The sequence below is a fragment of the Azolla caroliniana genome, unplaced genomic scaffold (assembly GCF_043228905.1).
Source record: "Azolla caroliniana isolate FFs.n. ecotype wild unplaced genomic scaffold, voAzoCaro1.0.p SCAF_17, whole genome shotgun sequence".
NCBI classification, from domain to species: domain Eukaryota; kingdom Viridiplantae; phylum Streptophyta; class Polypodiopsida; order Salviniales; family Salviniaceae; genus Azolla; species Azolla caroliniana.
The window spans coordinates 16,304,454-16,311,987 of record NW_028230452.1 but is presented as its reverse complement, the minus strand read 5'-3'; positions in this window follow the sequence as shown (position 1 = coordinate 16,311,987).

Here is a 7,534-nt window from a genome sequence, read left to right as displayed (position 1 = left end):
AACCACCAATAGCACTATCTTCAATGGCAGAATAGAAAGTGGCATGTGAGGTAATTTGGCCAAGAAGAATCCTTATGGATGTGGCAGTTCCTATAAGGCTGACAACGGTATTGAGGTGTGACAATCAAAGTTGCATGGTCATTGCCAAGAATTCTGTATTTCATGCACATACTAAACACATAGAGATTTACTATAACTATGCGCGGGAGCCCATAAATAATGAGACTGTGGAGCTTGAGTACTGTCCTACATCAGAAAATGTTGCAAACATCTTCACAAAGGCGCTTGGAGCATAAGAGCTTCAACAACACCTTTGACGACTAGGAGTTGGCCCAATTCCAAGTCAATTCAATGGGTTGACCATGGAGGGGACGTGTTAGATATAATCAATGATCAACCCGAAGTTGTCAATTTATCCCCATATGTATTCTTAGAGTGCACATTTTGTGATAACTATTGTGCAACTGACCATATGGGTTGATAAGGTGTCAATCTAGGAAACCGTAGATGAGTAAGACACAATGTATTTAGGAAAGGGTGAAGTAGGCTAATAGGATTGACTAATCATGTCAACTAGAAGAATATTTTGTGGGCAAGTTACAATGTACTTTTTCTTGAGGTATGTGCCATTAACTTTAAGATAAGTATTATCTAGCACTTGCTTGTATCTAGGGTGTTGTCAAAACTCTCCTCACAATGGATCAACTTCGAAGAACAAGTGAAAGCCCTTGCCCTCCTATCGAGCTTGCCGGCGAGTTGGGAGGTATTCTGCACAACATACGCCAATAGCCGACCGATGCTAAATCTGGATGAGATGATTGGCCAAGTCCTCACCAAGGACATTTGGCGAAAATTGATGGGACTTACCATCGATGAATTGGCAGAAGTCCATCACTCGACCGACAGAGTTGAACGAGAGAACAAGCCGATAGAACCGGTCGGAATACCAACCGATCGAAAACGATGGAAGATTGACAACGGTCGAAGTCGAGAATGGGCCGATTAGGCGAATTCTGCACACACTACCGAAGAGCTGGCCAGAATGTTTCCGATTGCGGTGTCAATCTAGGAAACCGTAGATGAGTAAGACACAATGTATTTAGGAAAGGGTGAAGTAGGCTAATAGGATTGACTAATCATGTCAACTAGAAGAATATTTTGTGGGCAAGTTACAATGTACTTTTTCTTGAGGTATGTGCCATTAACTTTAAGATAAGTATTATCTAGCACTTGCTTGTATCTAGGGTGTTGTCAAAACTCTCCTCACAATGGATCAACTTCGAAGAACAAGTGAAAGCCCTTGCCCTCCTATCGAGCTTGCCGGCGAGTTGGGAGGTATTCTGCACAACATACGCCAATAGCCGACCGATGCTAAATCTAGATGAGACGATTGGCCAAGTCCTCACCAAGGACATTTGGCGAAAATTGATGGGACTTACCATCGATGAATTGGCAGAAGTCCATCACTCGACCGACAGAGTTGAACGAGAGAACAAGCCGATAGAACCGGTCAGAATACCAACCGATTGAAAACGATGGAAGATTGACAACGGTCGAAGTCGAGAATGGGCCGATTAGGCAAATTCTGCACACACTACCGAAGAGCTGGCCAGAATGTTTCCGACTGCTGGTCAATCAAGAGAAAAGAGAGTGGTTGGCGATCTAAGTGGAATCGAGGACAACCCAACTTGGACCACTCTCCAATCGGCAACAAAGTTAATGTTACTAACACCCGATCCAAAGAAATTCTCTCCTTAGAGGACTCTATGATCGGGGAACTCCTCTACAGTGCACAAGATGCACACATGTGGTTACTGGATTCCGGTGCCACATTCTATTGGTAATATGTCCTTCCAGTGGGAGGATGATCCGACTGTTCGAAAAACCGACAGTCGAAGAGTCGGAAAATAGGAGCCGAGTTGATGAGAAACCGGAATCGTGTAAATAGCCAACTCGGGCGACTATATTTGTAAATAGTCTTAGTGTGCGCCCCATGAGGGCTACATATGTAAATAACTAGAAAGTTGCGTAAGTATATATGCAACTAGGGCAAACATGTTGTGTGTTATATAGAAGGAAAAAAGTTAGAAATGCAGAAGCAGAACGCGTGAGAGAGAGAGAGAGAGTGTGTGTGTGAGCCGCACCATAGCTGTGTGAGTAACAACAGATGCGAAGAGCCCTGTGCGGCTGATACACTCGACAGAGTGTTGTATTCCTCTCGGAATTGTATATCCACTTTGTATAGTGAAGATTCTATTCACTGGTGGTTTTCCCCATTTTAGGGTTTCCATGTAAATCTCTGTGCATTCTTGTTTATCTTGTTTTCTAGCATTTCTGTGATTCGTATTTTAGCGCGTAGTTTGTTCATTGTGATCAATTCCGCAACTATTTCTCAATAAACTGGTATCAGAGCTTGAGGTGCAAGCATGGAAGGAGGTGTTAGCAGATTCCTAGGTATGATAGTTCTCAATTCAAAGAACTATGCAGACTGGAAGATAAAGATGGAAGACCTTCTCAGTGTCAAAGACCTGTACGAGCCAATCGACAGAGCAAAAATACCCAGGGGGGTATTGGAGTCAGACTGGAAGCTTCTGAATAGGAAGGCGGTGGCCACAATCCGACAATGTGTTGATGTAAGTGTCCTTCAGCATGTGGTGAATGACAAGAATGCCCACAAGATGTGGCAGAAGCTGTCGGGTCTGTACGAGAGGAAGAACGTGCTAAACAGAAACTCGCTAATGAGAAAAATCATATGGCTGAAATACAGAGACGGTGAGAGCATCGTCGAACACATTAGCACGTTCATGGGGTATGTAAATCAACTTGCTGCGACCAAGTTTCCCCTGGATGACGCAATGCAGGCCATCTTGCTGATGTGCACACTGCTGGAAAGCTTGGAGAACCTGGTGGTTACTCTCAACACCTCCTGTCAAGAAGAGAACTTGTCTTTATAGACAGTGAAGACAAGCATCCTAAATGAGGAGGCAAGGAGGAAATACAAAGGATTCCTATCCCAAACGGAGTCGAATCTGACTCAACATATGGACAGAGGAAGAGACCGGCGAAGAAGAAGTCCGCAACGAACGGACAAATCCCACGCCAGATTGAAGTCCAAAGGTAAGTTTGTGTGATTTTATTGTGGAAAACCTAGACACTTCCAGAAGGACTGCCAACACATGAGAAAAGACAAGAGTGTCGGAAATAATGTCGAACCCCGGAAGATTCCGGATGAAAAGAACACTTCGACCATTGCTATGAGCAATGCGGAACTTCTGTTCATTTGTGAACAGACAAGTGCAAATCTTGCGAGTGAAGAATGCACTTGGATGATCAACTCCGGCGCCTCATTTCACATAACTCCGTCGAGAGAGTACTTCTTGACTTACATAGCCGGGGACAATGGTTATGTAAAGATGGGTGATAGTGGAGAATGCAAGATAACTGGAGTCGGAAGTGTCTGCTTGACGACGTCGATAGGGTGTCGATTGACGTTGAAGGATGTTTGACACGTCCCCAATATCAAATTGAATCTGATATCGACTGGAAGGCTTGACGACGAAGGCTACAGTGGTAGTTTTCGGAATGGCAAGTGGAAGTTCTACCGCGGAAATCTTATAGTGGCCTGAGCACAGAAAGAAGGCACATTGTATATGATGCATGCCCGACTGTGCAAATCAGAAGTAAACGTGGCAGCCGACTCGACAGGGGACTTATGGCATAAGAGGCTAGGCCACATGAGTGAGAAGGGAATGCACATGTTAGCTGACCAGAAACTTCTGCCAGAAGTGAAGGGAGTGCACCTGGAGAAGTGTGTCGACTGCTTAGTCGGAAAGCAGAATAGGGCGGCATTCCACTCTAGATCACCAAGGAGAAGAGAAGCTGCACTGGAACTAGTGCACACAGATGTGTGCTATGTGGATGCTCCATCGCATTGATGAGGAAAATACTTTGTAACGTTTATTGACGACTATAGTCGGAAGACATGGGCCTTCGTACTGAAGTCGAAGGATCAAGTACTATTGGTTTTCAAGGAGTTCCAGGCAAGAACCGAAAGAGAGTTGGGTCGGAAACTGAAGGTTGTCCGAACCGACAATGGTGGGGAGTACAAAGGGCAGTTTGAGGAATACTGCAAGTGCCAAGGTATTCGGATTGAATACACAGTGCCAAAGACCCCAGAGTTGAACGGGCTTGCATAGAGGATGAATTGAATGATCATGGAGAGAGTAAGGAGCATGCTCTCTCATGCAAAATTTCCGAAATCCTATTGGGCTGAGGCGTTGTACATAGCTGTTTATCTGATCAACAGGTCTCCCTCAGTGCCATTAAAGGGTGATGTCCCACAAAGGGTGTGGACAGGGAAGGATATCTCCTACCAACACGTGAGGGTGTTTGGATGCTTGGCGTATATGCATGTACCAAAGGATCAGAGGTCAAAGCTCGACAACAAGTCGAAAGCATGTATATTTATGGGATACTCGGAAGATGAATTCGGCTACAGGCTATGGGACCTAGTCGACAAGAAGGTAGTGAGAAGTTGGGATGTCGTCTTTCTTGAAGATAAGACAATTGAAGACTGGAAGCAATAGAAGTTGGAATCGACTCCCTAGTCAACCTCGACTACCATTGACTTAAGGCCAAATGTGTCGTCACTGACAGCTGTAAGGAGACAGCTTGTCGACAGAGCCGAATCCGAGTTGGTCGACTCGGAAAGACCGATAGGCTATGAGTTAGAGTCGGCAGACCTGCTAAAATCAATTGATGAATATGAGTTGGAGTTGTCCAACCTGGAGATGCATATTGATGAGCAGAATCCCAAGCAAAGAGAAGAGTTGGCAGAGACATCCGGAAAAGAGCCAACAACGAGTGGACGAAGGTACCGACTTAGAGAAAGGAAGGCACCGACCACATATGCCAGTCAATACTTCCTCTTGACTGATGACGGTGAACCGGAGTGCTATGAAGAAGCCATTGCCGACGAGAGCAGAAAAAAATGGTTTAACGCAATGCAAGAGGAGATGGAATCCTTGCACGCGAATTACACCTACGACCTAGTAGAGCTGCCAAAAGGTAAGAGTGCACTCAAGAATAAGTGGGTCTACAAGGTGAAGACTGGAGAAGTCGACAACGAGCCCAGGTATAAAGTCCGCATAGTGGTGAAGGGTTTCCAACAGAAGAAGGGCGTCGACTTTGACAAAATATTCGCACCAGTCGTGAAGATTACATCGATTCGAACTGTTTTGAGCATAGCGGCTAGCATGGATCTGGAGATCGAACAGTTGGATGTCAAAACCGCATTTCTGCATGGGGAGCTAGATGAAGAGATCTACATGCATGGCTTTGAGGAAAAAGGGAAAGAGAATCTGGTGTGTCGATTGAGGAAAAGCTTGTACGGATTAAAACAAGCTCCACGCCAATGGTACAAGAAATTCGAGTCCTTCATGGTGGAACATCGGTTCTAGAAAACACAGGCTGATCACTGTGTATTTGTCAAAAGGTACGAGGAAGGAGATTTCTTCATTCTCTTGCTATATGTTGATGATATGTTGATACTCGGTCAAGATGCAAGGAAGATTCGAAGCTTGAAGAAAGCTCTTGGAAAATCATTTGCCATGAAAGACCTTGGATCGGCAAAGCAAATCCTAGGAATGCACATAACCCGACACAGAGCTCGGAAGGTGCTATGGTTGTCACAACAGAAGTATGTGACGAAGATCCTAGAGAGGTTCAACATGTCGAACGCAAAGCTGGTTGGCTCAGTGCTGCCGACAAATTGTAGACTAAAAGGGCAGAAGGAAAAGGCTGAGATGAAGAAGGTACCATATGCCTCGGTCGTCGGCAGTCTAATGTATGCTATGGTCTGTACGAGACCGGACATAGCATTTGCTATGGGAGTAGTAAGCCGATATATGAGTAATCCAAGGAGAGAACACTGGGCAACGGTGAAATGGATACTCATGTACTTAAAGGGCACCTCGGGGGTGTGCCTAAGGTATGGTGTCGGAAAACCTGTGCTGGAAGGTTTTACCGATTTAGACATGTGCTGGAAGGTTTTACCGATTCAGACATGTGTCATCCTTCGCTTCTTCGAAGCTTTCCGGCTCCCCCTCATCGGTCAGCAGAACATGCTCTGCATTTGGAAATCTCCGGGGCGCCCTTCTCTCTCTGAGAGGATATCTCCGTCTTTGGGGTTCAGTAACCGGCTCCTCCATTTGCTCTTCATCCGAATCCGATTCGGGGTCTTGGCCGGTTCCGGTTTCAGCTTCCTCTACTTCTTCTTCTGCCGGTTCGGTATCCTCACTGTAACCGGTTGGTTCCTCGAGTGCTAACCGGTCTCTTGCCGGTTGGGTCTGCTCATCGTAGAATCTATCCTTACCGGTCGACTCGGAGTTCATTATCTTCTTCTCCGACTCCCAGTCGGCGAGCGTCTTGTCCTCCATGAAGATAATATCTCGACTCCGGAATACCTTCTTGTCAATCGGGTCCCACACTCGGTAGCCAAACTCATCGTCGCCGTAACCGAGGAATATGCATGGCCGGGTCTTTGGATCTAACTTTCCTCTCCGGTCCTTAGCTACATGCACGTACGCGAGACACCCGAACACCTTCAGATGCCGGTAGGACACTTCCTTACCGGTCCAGACTCTCTGTGGCGTGTCTCCGTCCAAGGGTACTGAGGGTGATCTGTTTATCACGTATGGCGCTGTCAACAGTACCTAAGCCCAAAACTTCTTGGGTAGTTTTGTATGCGCTAGCATACTCCGGACCCTCTCCATTATGGTCCGGTTCATCCTCTCGGCCAGCCTGTTTAGTTCCGGCGTCTTCGGCACGGTAAATTCGAGCCGGATTCCCTTCGAGCGGCAGTACTCCTCGAACTGCCCCCGGTATTCTCCTCCGTTATCTGCTCGAACTGCCTTCAGCTTCCGGCCGGTTTCTCTTTCCACTCTCGCGTGGAGCTCTTTGAAGACGGATAGCACCTGATCCTTTGTCTTCAATGGTGTGGCCCACAACTTCCAGCTGTGGTCATCTATGAACGTCACGAAGTACTGTGCTCCGACATGTGACTTCGTGTCTACTTGACACACATCCGTATGCACCAACTCCAGTGGTGCATTACGTCTCATCGGTGGCCTTGGTCGGAAGGAAGTCCGGTTTTGCTTACCGGCCAGACAATCAGTGCACTTCTCCAAGTGCACGTTCTTCACTGGAATGAGGTTGTTGTTTTCAAGCCTCTTCATCCCCTTCTCGCTCATATGACACAGCCTCTTGTGCCACAGCTCACCGGCAGTGTCGGATGCCACGTTCACTTCTTCCGGGCATAACCGGACATTCCGGGCCCGAGCCACAATCAGGCTCCCTTTGCTAAACTTCATGACATCGTTCCGGATGCTACACTTGTAGCCTTCATCATCTAGCCGACCGGCTGATATCAGGTTCAGACGAACCTTCGGAATGTGTCGGACATCTTTCAGCAACAACTTGCATCCGGTTGGTGTTGTCAGCCACAGGTCTCCTATGCCGACAATTCGGCATGTAC